Below are 14,681 nucleotides of genomic sequence, written 5' to 3' on the forward strand. Positions count from 1 at the left end.
CTATTTTTTTTTTCTTCTGAGTATTTAACTCTATCATTGAATGGCAAATCATGAACTGCAAGTTTACTCTAGTGCATGATGTACTCTTTGAGAATTTATACAGGGTTTTTCCCTTTTTTCTGTTTTTTTTTTTTGTTGTTGTTTTGTTTGTTTGTTTCATCAAGACAGGGTTACTCCTTGTAACCCTGATTATGGTGGAACTTTCTCTGTAAATCGAGACTGCTCTCAAACTCAAAGATCTGCCTGTCTCTGCCTCTTGAGCCTCGGATTAAAGGCATGTGCCACCACTGCCTGGCGTATAGTATCATTTTTAGCTCTGGATTTTCTTAGTTGATTGTTGTTTTATTAACCAAATTGCAGAATATTGGAAATGATAAGAATTGGGGTTAAACACACCCCATGTGAGAAATCTTATTGTGATAGGTATGAATATATGTTTGGAAAACTATGAAAGTATCTTATTAAAACTTAAAAAGACCAGCTCCATGTACTAGTGTGGTCTGGCTTTTTTCTTTCCTTCCTTCATTGCTTCCTTTCTTCCTTCTTTCCTCCCTCCTTCCTTCCCTTCCTTCCTTCTTTCCTTCCTTCCTTTTTCCTTTTGAGACAGATCTCTGTAGTCTAGTCTGGCCTGTAACTCACTAGGTAGTGCCACCAGGAATTGCAAACTTTACATTTTAAGAGGAAAATACAAAGGAAGTAATTTTTTGAGACAGGGTTTCTCTGTGTAGCTTTGGATGTCCTGGACTCACTTTGTAGACCAGGCTTGCCTGGAACTCACAGATATCTGCCTGCCTCTGCCTACCTGATTTGCTAAAATTATAGGCTTGCACCAAGATGCCCAGCTTCTGATCTTTATTTTTTTTAATGTTTTATCTCCCTCTCTTTCAGTTTATTTTATTTTCACCTTTTGTATTTCAGATTTTTGAGATAGAGTTTCTCCGTTTAATCCTGGTTGTCCTGGAACTCAGATCTGCTGGCTTCTGCCTCTTGAATTCTGGAATTAAAGGCCATCATCACCAGGCTTAATTCCATTTCTTAATAATGTATTACATAATAGTTACAAGTTAGTTTTTCAGCATTGGGGCTGCAATAACAAAGCATCATAAATTTGAGGGCTTAAAACAACAGGTGGTTATTCTTGCATAATTTTGGTGGGTGGCTCTGAAATTCAGGTGTCAGGAAGTAACCTCCTTTGAAGGTTTCTGGGAAGAATATTCATCTCTTCTAGTTTCTGGTGGTCCACAGTGTTCTGTCATTTGGTCCTCTCTTCATATGGTTTTCTTTGTTTGAATATTTTTCTTTCTTTCATAAAAATAATTTCTTTGTTTAGCCTTGTGGTACATGTCTATAATCCCAGCTCTTTGGATGGCAGATGCCTGAAGATGGCAAGTTCCAGGTTTTTGTGAATTCCAGAATGAGTTCAAGGCCTGACTGGGCAACTTAATATCAAAACAAAAAGTAAAAATGGAAAAATGGTTGTGGCCATAGCTCAGTAGTGAAGCACCTGTCTAGTGAGGCTTCAGGTTCAATTCTCAGTCCTGGACATTGAGGAGGATTAGGAGGCCTTGTTTTACCCTATTCTTTCCTTTCCTTTCTTCTTTACCTACTTTCTTTCCTTCTTTTTTTCCTCCTGTACAAGGGATTGTACCTAGAAAACACATAATTTTTTTCTTTCTTTCCCCTCCCTCTCTTTTTTCTCCCCCCTCCTTACCCTCCTACCCCACTGAGCTATATCCCCAGCCCTGTGTCTTTTTGAATAGCTGTACACTGTTATGATGGCTAACTCAGGTTGACTCACCTGAGAGGAAGGAATCTAAACTTACTAAAGAATTGCTTCCATCAGATTTATGGGAGTTGGGGAGGGTATAGGCATTTTTTAAAATTGCTAATTGACATAGGAGGGCCCAGTCTATTGTGGATGTACCATTCCTTCAGGTGGTCCTGACTGATTTGCTAAAATTATAGGCTTGCACCAAGATGCCCAGCTTCTGATCTTTATTTTTTTTAATGTTTTATCTCCCTCTCTTACTAAGGGTGTCCTGTGCCACTGAGCTCTGCTCACTCTGCTTTTCTACTTAGTTTCAACTCAACTATGTAGTTTTTTGGGCATTCCTGGTGCATGTTCACTTACATATTTATAATTCTTTTCTGTCTTATTGAAATAGTACGTATTTGCAAAATCTTAAAGTGTGCTGTCTATCTCTTTAGAGCTTGTCACAGTAAATTTGTTTCTAAGGACCAGTACAGGCACTTCCTAGTTTAATAACATGAAAGTCCAGTCCTCTAAAGTTGACAGTGTAAGGAAAGCCCCTCCTTGGGGCTTGACCTCGGGGCTTCAGTTTTATTTATTCATGCTCTCTTAGAATAACACATTTTTAATATTTTGGCCCAAGTCTCCCTGAACCAAATAACCTTCTCTTTACTTTCTGAGAAATGCTGAAGCAAGGCTGGAACACTGAAATAAGATTTTCTAAATGGTGAAAATGAAAGGGTGATAAAGCCAGAGAATAACTTTTATGTCACTTGCACAGTTTGTAAGGTATTGCTTACTCCTTTGCAGGCTGTGGTCTCTTAAAGGGATATTATCTGACTTATTTTATTGTCTGCTACTATATGATAAAAGTCATATTAAACATGTCAGACAGTATCTAGACACTACAGAAGGGCCAGCAGATAATTCCATTATTGTTAGGTTTCTCTAAGGTTCCTTTCCTGGATTTCATATTCTGGCCAAAAATGAGTTTGATTTTTGGGTGATTAATGGTGGAAATAGTCTGAGGAGATATTTCATTCCCTATTCTTTTTTTTTTTGGAAGTACTTGGGATTGAACCCAGGGCCTTCTGCATACCAGGCAAGAGCGTTGTCACTGGGCTGTAGCTCCAGCTCCCTTTCTCTACTCTTAACAACACTAACTGGGCTATAACAAAGTCATCACAAGAAGGGATTCATAAATACAGTGGAATAGGATGGGTCATCTTTGGTTTTGTACCTGTTTGCCACCCATTGTCCCAACTTTGAGAAAACCTTGATGTTATCTGAAAACATGCTCACAGCTTTCATGACCAGATCATAATTCAGCTAAACAAGCATCATAGTTTCTACTTTTAAGGGAAAAGTAATCTTTATAAAACAACAAATTTACATTTTAATTGATGTAATATTTCTTCTTTTGATTTTAATCTGAAAACATAATGATTATTCTATACCCATTAAGTTAGTTGATGAAGATTTAAAAAATTGTTTGAGTCTAGAAGCATCTAGATTAAGGGCTGATTAATTTATATAGATAAGTTGCAATTTTGAAACTTTGGAAAATTGACCTATCCTTTCAGTTTTACTCCCTTGAATTACAAGCTTGAATACACACACACACAGACACACACACACACACACACACAAACACACACACACACATATATGTTATTTTATTGTCTGCTACTATATGATAAAAGTCATATTTCAACATGTCTGACACTATCTAGACCCTACATAGGGTCTATATATATATATAGTTGTTTCCTGTTTAATCCACCCTTTCCCCCAGCTCACACCACCACCAGTACAGTGATGTTACAGGAATATCTTTCACATTTCTTTATTTTATTTTATTAATTACACTTTATTCATTTTGTATCCCGCCATAAGCCCCTCCCTCCTCCTCTCCCAATCCCATCCTCCCTCCCCTTTCTGCATGCATGCCACTCCCCAAGTCCAGTGATAGGGGAGGTTCTCCTCTCCTTTCTGATCTTAGTCTATCAGTTCACATCAAAAGTGGCTGCATTGTACTCTATTGTGGCCTGGTAAGGTTGCTCCCCCCTCAGGTGGAGGTGATCAAAGAGCAGGCCAACCAGATTATGTCAGAGGCAGTCCCTCTTCCCATTATTATGTAACCTACTTGGACACTGAACTGCCATGGGCTACATCTGTGCAGGGGTTCTAGGTTATCTCCATGAATAGTCCTTGGTTGGAGTATGAGTCTCTGGGAAGTTCCCTGTGTTCAAATTTTCTTGTTCTGTTGCTCTCCTTGTGGAGACCCTGTCCTCTCCAGCTCTTATTATTTCCCACTTCTTACATAAAATTGCATTCACTCTGCCCAATAGTTGACCATCAGGCTCAGCATCTGCTTTGATAGTCTGTAGGGCAGAGGCTTTCAGAGGCCCTCTGTGGTAGGTTCCTAGTTTGTTTCCTGTTTTCTTTTTCTGGCTTTCAGAAGCCCTCTGTAGAAGGTTCCTAGATTGTGTCCTGTTTTCTTCTTCTTCTGATGTCCATCCTCTTTGCCTTTCAGGATGGGGATTTACCGTTTTAGTTAGGGTCCTCTCTCTTGCTTAGTTTCTTTAGATGCACAGGTTTTAGTGGGTTTGTCCTATGTTGTATGTCTATTTGAATGAGTATATACCATGTGTGTCTTTTTGCTTCTGGGACAACTCACTCAGGATGATCCTTTCCAGGTCCCACCATTTACCTTCAAACTTCATGATTTTCTTATCTTTCATTGCTGAGTAATACTCCATTGTATAGATGTACCACAGTTTCTGCATCCATTCTTCAGTTGAGGGGTATCTGGACTGTTTCCAGCTTCTGACTATTAGAAATAAAGCTGCTACAAACATGGTTGAGCAAATGTCCTTTTTGTGTACTTGAGCCTCTTTTGGATATATGCCCAGGAGTGGTATGGCTGGATCTTGGGGAAACGCTATTCCTAGTTATCTGAGAAAGTGCCAGATTGATTTCCAGAGTGGTTGTACAAGTTTACATTCCCACCAGCAGTGGAGAAGGGTTCCCCTTTCTCCACAACCTCTCCAGCATGTGTTGTCACTTGAGTTTTTGATCTTGGCCATTCTCATGGGTGTAAGGTGAAATCTCAGGGTTGTTTTGATTTGCATTTCCCTAATGGCTAATGAGGCTGAGCATTTCTTTAAGTGCTTCTCTGCCATTCGATATTCCTCTACAGAGAATTCTCTGTTTATCTCTGTTCCCCATTTTTTAAGTGGATTATTTGGTTTGCTGCTTTTCAGCTTCTTTAGTTCTTTATATATACTGGATATGAGTCCTCTATCAGATAAAGGGTTGGTGAAGATTCTTTCCCAATCTGTAGGCAGTCGCTTTGTTTTGATGATGGTGTGCTTTGCTTTGCAGAAGCTTTTCAGTTTCATGAGGTCCCATTTATTGATTGTTACTCTTAGAGTCTGTGCTGTTGGTGTTCTGTTCAGGAAGTTTTATCCTGTACCAATGAGTTCTAGGGTATTTCCCACTTTTTTTTTCAAGCGGATTTAATGTGTCTGGTTTATGTTGAGGTCTTTGATCCACTTGGACTTCAGTTTTGTGCAGGGTAGTAAGTATGGATCCATTTTTATTTTTCTACATGTAGACATCCAGTTGGACCAGCACCATTTGTTAAAGATGCTATCTTTTTTCCATTGTATGGTTTTGGCATCTTTGTCAAAGATCAGGTGTCCATAAATGTGTGGGTTTATTTCTGGGTCCTCTGTTCGGTTACATTGATTCACCATTCTGTTTCTATGCCAGTACCATTGCAGTTTTTAAAACTGTTGCTCTATAGTACAACATAAGATCAGGGATGGAGATGCCTCCAGAAGATCTTTTATTGTAGAGGATTGTTTTAGCAATTCTGGGTTTCTTGTTATTCCATATGAAGTTGAGAATTTTTCTTTCCAGGTCTGTAAAGAATTATGTTGGTAATTTGATGGAAATTGCATTGAATCTGTAAATTGCTTTTGGTAAGATGGCCATTTTTACTATGTTAATCCTGCCAAGCCATGAGCATGGGAGATCTTTCCATCTTCTCAGATCTTCTTCTAATTCTTTCTTCAGAGACTTGAAATTTTTTTCATACAAGTCTTTGACTTCCTTGGTTAGGGTTACTCCGAGGTACCTTATGTCATTTGTGGCTATTGTGAAGGGTGTTGTTTCCTTAATTTCTTTCTCAGCCCTTTTGTCTTTTGTATACAGGAGGGCTACTGATTTTTTTGAGTTAATTTTGTATCCTGCCACTTTGCTGAAGGTGTTTATCAGCTGTAGGAGTTCCCTGGTAGAGTTTTTGGGGTCACTCACGTATACTATCATATCATCTGCAAATAGTGATAATTTGACTTCTTCCTTTCCAATTTGTATCCCCTTGATCTCCTTCAACTGTCTTATTGCTCTATCAGAACTTCCAGAACTATGTTGAAGAGATATGGAGAGAGTGGGCAGCCTTGTCTTGTCCCTGATTTCAGTGGGATTGCTTTAAGTTTCTCTCCGTTCAGTTTGATGTTGGCTATAGTTTTGCTGTATATCGCTTTTACTATGCTTAGATATGTGCCTTGTATCCCTGATCTCTCCAATACTTTACACATGAATGGATGTTGGATTTTGTCAAAGGCTTTTTCAGCATCTAGGCAGATTATCATGTGTTTTTTTTCTTTCAGTTTGTTAATATGGTGGATCACATTGATGGATTTCCGTATATTGAACCACCCCTGCATACCTGGGATGAAGCCTACTTGGTCATAGTGGATAATATCTTTGATGTGTTCTTGGATTCGGTTTGCAAGTATTTTATTAAGTATTTTTGCATCAATGTTCATAAGGGTGATTGGCCGGAAATTCTCTTTCTTTGTTGAGTCTTTGTGAGGTTTAGGTACCAAGGTGACTGTGGCTTCATAGAATGAATTTGGTAATATTCCTTCTGTTTCTATTTTGTGGAATAGTTTGAAGAGAATTAGTGTTAGCTCTTCTTTGAAGGTCTGGTAGAATTCTGCGCTGAAGCCATCTGGTCCTGGGCTTTTTTTGGATGGGAGACTTTTGATGACCGCTTCTATTTCTTTGGGGGATATAGGTCTATTTAGTTGATTTACCTGGTCCTGGTTCAGCTTTGGTAAGTCAAATCGATCAAGAAAATTGTCCATTTCATTTAGATTTTCAAATTTTGTGGCATATAGACTTTTGAAGTAAGTCCTAATGATTGTTTGGATTTCCTCGGTGTCTGTAGTTATATCCCCCTTTTCATTTCTGATTTTGTTGATTTGGGTGGTGTCTCTCTGCCTTTTAGTTAGCCTGGCTAAGGGTTTGTCAATCTTGTTGATTTTCTCAAAGAACCAGCTCTTGGTTTCATTGATTCTTTGAATTGTTTTATTTGTTTCCAATTGATTGATTTCAGCCCTGAGTTTGATTATTTCCAGCCGTCTACTCCTTCTTGGTGTGTCTGCTTCTTCTTTTTCTAGGGTTTTTAAGTGAGCCATTAGGGTGCTTGAATGAGCTGTCTCGAATTTCTTCTTGAAGGCACTTAGTGCTATGAACTTTCCTCTTAGCACTGCTTTCATTGTGTCCAACAAGTTCGGGTATGTTGTGTCTTCATTTTCATTGATTTCTAGAAAGACTTTAATTTCTTTCTTTATTTCTTCCCTGACCCAGCTGTCATTTAGTAACAAGTTGTTCAGTTTCCATGTGTGTGTAGGCTTTTTGTTATTTCTGTTATTGTTGAGGTCCAGCTTTATTCCATGGTGATCAGACAAGATACATGGGATTATTTCAATCTTCTTGTATCTGTTGAGGCTTGCTTTGTGACCCACTATGTGGTCTATTTTGGAGAAGGTTCCATGAGGTGCTGAGAAGAAGGTAAATTCTTTTGTGTTTGGTGTAAAGTTCTGTAAATGTCTGTTAGGTCCATTTGATTCATGACCTCTGTCAGAGACATTGTTTCTTTGTTTAATTTCTGTTTTGTTGACCTGTCCTTTGTTGAGAGTGGGGTGTTGAAGTCTCCCACTATTAATGTGTGTGGATCTATATGTGCTTTAAATTTTATCAATGTTTCTTTCACAAATGTGGGTGCCCTTGTATTTGGGGCATAGATGTTCAGGATTGTGATGTCTTCCTGGTGGAATTTTCCCTTGATGAGTATGAAGTGTCCTTCCCCATCTCTTTTGATTAATTTTGGTTGAAAGTCTATTTTATCAGATATTAGAATGGCTACTCCTGCTTGCTTCTTGGGTCCGTTTGCTTGGAAAGTCGTCTTCCAACCCTTTACCCTCAGGTAATGTCTATCTTTGTGTCTTAGGTGTGTTTCTTGTATGCAACAGATTGCTGGGTTTTGTTTATGTATCCATTCTGTTAATCTGTGTCTTTTTATTGGAGAGTTGAGTCCATTGATGTTGAGAGAGATTAATGACCAGTGGCTGTTAGATCTCTTGATTTTGATGTTGGCTGTGGTCATCAGTTTGTGTGCTTGGTTGCTTTTTGTTTTACTGAAGTGAGGTTATTTATTTCCTGTGTTTTCTTGAATGTAGCTAGCTTTCTTGGGTTGTATTTTCCCTTCCAGTGTCTTCTGTAATGCTGGATTTGTTTGTAGGTATTGTTGAAATTTGTTTTTGTCATTGAATATCTTGTTTTCTCCATCTATGAGGACTGAGAGTTTTGCTGGGTATAGTAGCCTGGGCTGACATCTGTGTTCTCTTAGGGTCTGCATGATATCCGTCCAGGCCCTTCTGGCTTTCATAGTCTCTGTTGAAAAGTCAGGTGTGATTCTAATGGGTTTGCCATTATATGTTACTTGGCCTTTTTCCCTTGCAGCTTTTAGTATTTTTTCTTTGTTCTGTATACTTACTGTTTTGATTATTATGTGGCGGGAGGATTTTCTTTTCTGGTCAAATTTGTTGGGTGTTCTGTAGGCCTCATGTATTCTAATTGGCCTCTCCTTTAGCTTGGGAAAATTTTCTTCAATGATTTTGTTGAAAATATTTTCTGGGCCTTGGAGAAGGGAGTCTTCTTTTTCCTCTATACCTATTATTCTTAGGTTTTGTCTTTTCATATTGTCTTGCATTTCTTGGACGGTCTGTGTCAGGAATTTTTCAGATTTAACATTTTCTTTGACAGATACATCGATTTCTTCCATTGTATCTTCTACACCTGAGATTCTTTCTTCCATCTCTTGTAGTCTGTTGGTTATGCTTACTTCTGTAGTTCCTGTTTTCTTCCCTAGATTCTTCCTTTCCATTATTTCTTCCATTTGTGTTTTCTTTAATTTTTCCAATTCTATCTTCAGGTCTTGAGTTGTTTTGTTTACTTCCTTCACCTGTCTGATTGTACTTTCCTGTTTTTCTTTTAGTTCCTTCAACTCTGTTTCTATCATTTCATTCAGTGTTTTAAGCATCTCCTTTCTAAAGGCCATAAACTGTTTGGCTGCAGCTTCCTCTATTTCTTTACGGATGGCAATATTCTGTTTGAGTTTATCTTCCTCTATGTCTTTACGAATCTTATTTGTTTCCTCTGTTATCATCTTCATGAGCATACTTGTTAGGTCATCTTCTTGGATTTCAGTTATGGTGGGGTGTCCAGGGCTACTTGCCCCTGGGTAGCTGGGTTCTGGAGATGCCATATTGCTCTGTCTTTTGTTGCTTGAGCTTTTACGCTGGCCTCTACCCATTGTGTTATCTTAGGTGTTTGGGGTTATTTTCTGGTGGTTCCTGGGGATCCTGTGGTGGAGAGAATCCCCTTTGCAGAAAGCTGGTTTTTCCTGAAGGATGTCTTCTCAGCTTTTTGGGTATAGTCCCTGGATGGCTGGTGTTTTTTCAGGAGTTGCTCACCTCAGGGATATAGACCTGAGTGGTAACTGTGGTCTTTGTTAGTCGAGAGGGTTCTCCTCTCACCCAGGAAGTCCTGAGGGCAACTGCCCTGTTTCTGGGTTTCTTGTTGCAAATTTAATGATCAGCTGCTGTGACCCAGTTGGACATCAGGCGCGCCTCAGCTGTTTGTGCTTGTGTCTGGAGCACAGCTGAGTGCTGGCGCCTCGGCCCCACTAGACTGCTAGACTTTTTCTAGGGAAGGATTGGGTGATTTAGATCAGTACAGTTTCCTTCCTTCCCCGTGGATTCTCTGGAGACTCGGACTCCTAGTGTCTTTTTTTGCGCTGGTGCACACTGCTCAGTGTCTGCCAGCTGGCTGGCCGCAGAAATTGCCTGTGCTTGGAGCACAGCTGTGTGATGGCGGCTCAGTCTCTGCCAGCTGTCTGGTGCGCAGAAACTGCCTGTGTCTGCCTTTGCGGCTTTTGGGAGCCTGAGTTGCTCCCTAAGCTGGGTAATTTTCCGGGGACCTTTTCAGGTTGGGGGTGAGCTGAGTGCTCTGAGATCAGACCCGCCGTTTCTATCTCCGGCGGCGAATCAGGCGCGCAGGCAGGCAGGGCTCTGTGCTGGAACCTGGGTCCCCGGCTCTGGCTCCGGGCTGGCTCCTGGGGTGCCCGTGGAACCCGCCCGAGTCTTTTCCAGGGGATGTCTGGGTGACCTAAGGCCGGTCCCAATCGTTTCCTGTACCCTGGGGTTATCTCTCGACTGAAAATTCCAGTCTCTGATAGTGTGGTGCCCAAGGTTCAGTCTGGGACCGTGACCAGAGACACTGGCTTGTGGCTCTGGGCTGGGGCTGGGGCTGGCGGCCGGCAGCCAAGCGTCTGGCGGAACTGGGATCTCTTCCGCGGTTTAGCCAGGTGAGTTAAAAGCTGATTGAATCCCCCACCGTGGGGTATCCTCTCACCTGGGAAACACAATGACTGTGTTTTATGGCCGAGAGTTCTGATTGCTGGTCACTGTGCTGATCCTGCTGTGCTGCTGCTCAGAATGAGAGTCCTCCCGGCTCCGCCATCTTGCCCCTCCTCCCGCACCAGGCATTTTCAATAATGCATATAACCAAATTCCTTTGATGTTTCTGTGTCACATTTTAATTTGGTGATATTAGATGTATTATCTCTTTACACTTGCATATTGAGGGCCACAAGCATAATCTACCCTTCTGATAAGAGTGGTTTCAGGCAGAATATAAAGTGGGTAAGCAGTTAATAGTGGAAACATGAAAGGTGAGAGTCTCTTGTCAAGAATCATTCACAGAGAATTTCAGTATGAATGTGCAGCTCCATTTATGGATGTAGAACTATGGCAAAAGAAAAGTGAAATGTATCTGAATGTTCCTGGCAACAAGGATCACAATTTTCAGAAATCTGAAATAACTCACATTTTAGCTTATGAATGAAAAACAGTACCTGGCATAGGGCTATAAAATAATAGAATTAAGAATAGTGGAATGAGTCTTTCAGAGGCCCTGTGTGGTAGGATTCTTCCCTGTTCCCTGTTTTCTCCCTCTTCCAATGTCTATCCCATTTGCATTTGTGAATGAGCATTGATCATCTTACCCAGGGTCATCCTTCTTACTTAGCTTCTTTTGGTATACAGATTTTAGTATGTTTACCCTGTATATTATGTCTAATATCCACTTATAAGTGAGTATATACTATGTGTATCTTTCTCCTTCCGGGATAACTTACTCAGGATGATCTTTCCTAGTTTCCACTATTTGCTTACAAATTTCATGATATCCTTGTTTTTATTGCTGAGTAATATTCCATTGTGTAAATGTACCACAATTTCTGTATCCATTCCTCCTTTGAGGTACATCTTGGTTCTTTGCAGATTCTGTCTATTATGAATAAAGCTGCTATGAACATGGTTGAGTAAATTTCCTTGTTATATATTTGAGGATATTTTGGATATATGCTTAGGAGTTGTAAAGCTGGATCTTGCGAAGGAGATGCTGAGACTCATAGCCAAACTTTGGGCAAAGTGCATGGAACCTTATGAAAGAAGGGGGAGACAGAAAGACCTGGAGGGGACAGGAGCTCCACAAGGAGAGCAACAGAACCAAAAATCTGGGCCCAGGTGTCTTTTCTGAGACTGATTCTCCAAGGAAGGATCATACATGAAGATAGTCTAGAATCACTGTACAGATGTAGCCCATGGCATCTCAGTGTCCAAATGGGGTTCCCTATTATATAGAACAGGTGCTGTCTCTGACATGAACTCAGTGGCTGGCTTTTTGATCACTTCCCCATGAGGGGTTGTGGGCAGCCTTATGAAGCCACAGAGGAAGACAATGCAGCCAGTCCCGATGAGACCTGATGGGCTAGGGTAAGATGGAAGGGCAGGAGTTCCTGGGGAGGCGAAGGAGGAGGGAGGGCATGATTGGGAGGAAAAGAGGGAGGAAATTACAACAAGCATACAAAGTGAATAAATTATAATAAATAAAGTAAATCAATTAAAAAAGATTGTAGAAAAGAATAGAGAAATGGGTAAGGGTTGTACTTTGGATAAAAAAAAATGTTCATCAACAAAATGATAAGACCCTTGGAATATATTCAATATAACTGTGGTCTAACTCATTCAATATAATACTTTTCACTTTATGAAATCTTAGTGTGCTAAATTCATATGAGAAAATAATGATAAATTTTTATCATAAAAGGTGTTTTCCCTGCTTAAGTGTGTGTTCTAACCAAAGGTCACATTCTTTATGTTTGCATTAGTGTGAATAATGAAATAATAATTCCTTTCTATGTGAACAAGACATTTCCAACCAGCATCACCACTATTGTTTAATTCCTATCATGTATGTTTTCCAGTGAAATAACAGATCTAACAGCAGCCCAATCATGTGAAGAATGCCAGCTACACCTGCATGCTTATAGATGGAAATTGACTTTATATTATTTTTAATGAGGAATAATATTAAATACCTTAGCATTTTTCAAGAGTCTATTTTTTTTCACTTTTTAAATTATAGTTTTATGGACTAGAAAGAGTGGTGGTACTTTTTTCCCCAAAGGTATTTTACTCATTTTAATTCCTCATTGATAAAGGAATGGCAGTCTGTGCTCTATTTCTTTTACAAAAATGTATTTGATGGACTGTTTTCAAATGTGCTGTTGATTAGATCTTTCCTAGCTACTGCTTTAAATTTTCTTGTTCAAATGCATATTTTGCTTTATTATGAGGGAGTTTTATATGCTATGCTCTTCATCATCTCCTCTTTCTATTGGAGTGAGCAGTTTTCTCCAGAGTCATTTTAATTTCCACTCGGTAGATGTTACTCTCCCATGTATGCTCAAATCATCTGATGCTTTCTGCTTTGAAGTCAAGGAGGTTTCTGCCCTTCCCTCACAGACAAAAATTTTGAAGACTGGCTGTTCTTGCTAGATCAATGTGCTATTATATGACCATGTCTTTCTTTCTGAAACATTTTTGAATATTCCCAATTCTAATAATGCATAGTCCTGAAGATGTGTTTAAAGCTAAGATGATATTGATAAAATATTGACAGTGATTAGCTTGTAATACTCTACTTACAGATTCACTTTACTGTATTTTTTTATTGCATTTGAGCAGATCCATTAACGATGCCAATAAGGGAAACAGGAAACCCCTTCCACTGAAGATGTTCATTGAGGACATCATAAACTGTGCCACTGTATGTGAATATAAAACCAAAAATGACATTCATTACATGTTCATGACTAGGAGAGAGACAGTTTGTAGAATAATGAAATATGGGGATATAAGAATAGGGTAGAGGAGAGAGAGTGAGAATTTAGGCAGTGGTATATAGAAACAGTATGTGTATTCCATGCACATAAAAGTATTTACAGAAAAAAAAGTATTTACAGTATGATATGTAGAAAGCAATATGAAGCAAGATTGTTCCACATTAGTTACAGTGCCAAAAAAGAGAAACTACTGTTAAATGATCCACTCCCATACAATTTCAATCCAAACATTCCTACCATAATTAAACTGTTTTCTCCTGGTTCTTATTGCTTATATATAGACTTCTGTGTTTTTCCACTATTGCTTATATTGTAAAATAAATTTGTCTAATCATAAATAATTCTAATAGAAAATTAATATAAACAAATTTTAAGCAAAATATTACAAAGGATTAACATTTGATCTTCATATTTACCTGATTGGTGACGTTTTACATTTTTAATTATGGCCTGTATTCTTTCTCTCAATGTGTACTCTAGCACCTTATTTTAAAGCCCAGCTATATAGTCTTGTCTTTTTTTCCATATATCTATGTGAATCTCCTAGGCATAAGGATGTCTTTTCATGTAACTTCTGCTTAAAAATCACCTTTATAGACTTGATTGTGTGTGTGAGAGAGAGCGAGAGAGACTAACTGTATGGTACTTAAGATAGAGCTCATGACCTCACATGACCTCATACATACTACACAATGAGTTACACCCTTATCTATTAAATAATTTTCTATTCTTCTAATATTGTTTTTTACACAATTGGATTCAGTGCAGATCATCAGTTTAACTATTATGTAGAATTCAGAGCATTCCTTCCTAAGAACAGGATGAAATGTAGCTGAAAGAATAACCGTGTCTTTGACTTTCATAAACACAATGGGTTATAAAACACATTTAGAGTCAATATTCTAACATATCACTGTAGAAATTGTCCTAGAATAACAAAGGTGTTTATTATTAAGAAATTTTAGATCACCAAAGTGATATGTTCTTATACCAGGTCTAGGTTATACAAAACAATAATTAAACAAAAAGGTGTAATATAAAGTTAAGTACTAGTCAGTAACATAAATTGGAGAACACTCTCACCAGCTTTGCTGAACCAGATACGTCTATCTTCAGGCAGAGAAAAAGAAATATTCCTGTATAGGAATACTCTCTTGCCTCTCCTTGACTGATTTCAACTGTGGCAAATGTTCAGAATTGTACATCAGCAATCTCACTGATGTCTTTAAACAATATTGTAACATAAACTCAGTTCCTTTAAAATAATTATTTCTACTGATTTTCACACAAGATCCTATTGGTTTTCTATTTTACCCTGCAACA

Source organism: Meriones unguiculatus, assembly GCF_030254825.1.
Source record: "Meriones unguiculatus strain TT.TT164.6M chromosome 13 unlocalized genomic scaffold, Bangor_MerUng_6.1 Chr13_unordered_Scaffold_44, whole genome shotgun sequence".
Classification (NCBI taxonomy): domain Eukaryota; kingdom Metazoa; phylum Chordata; class Mammalia; order Rodentia; family Muridae; genus Meriones; species Meriones unguiculatus.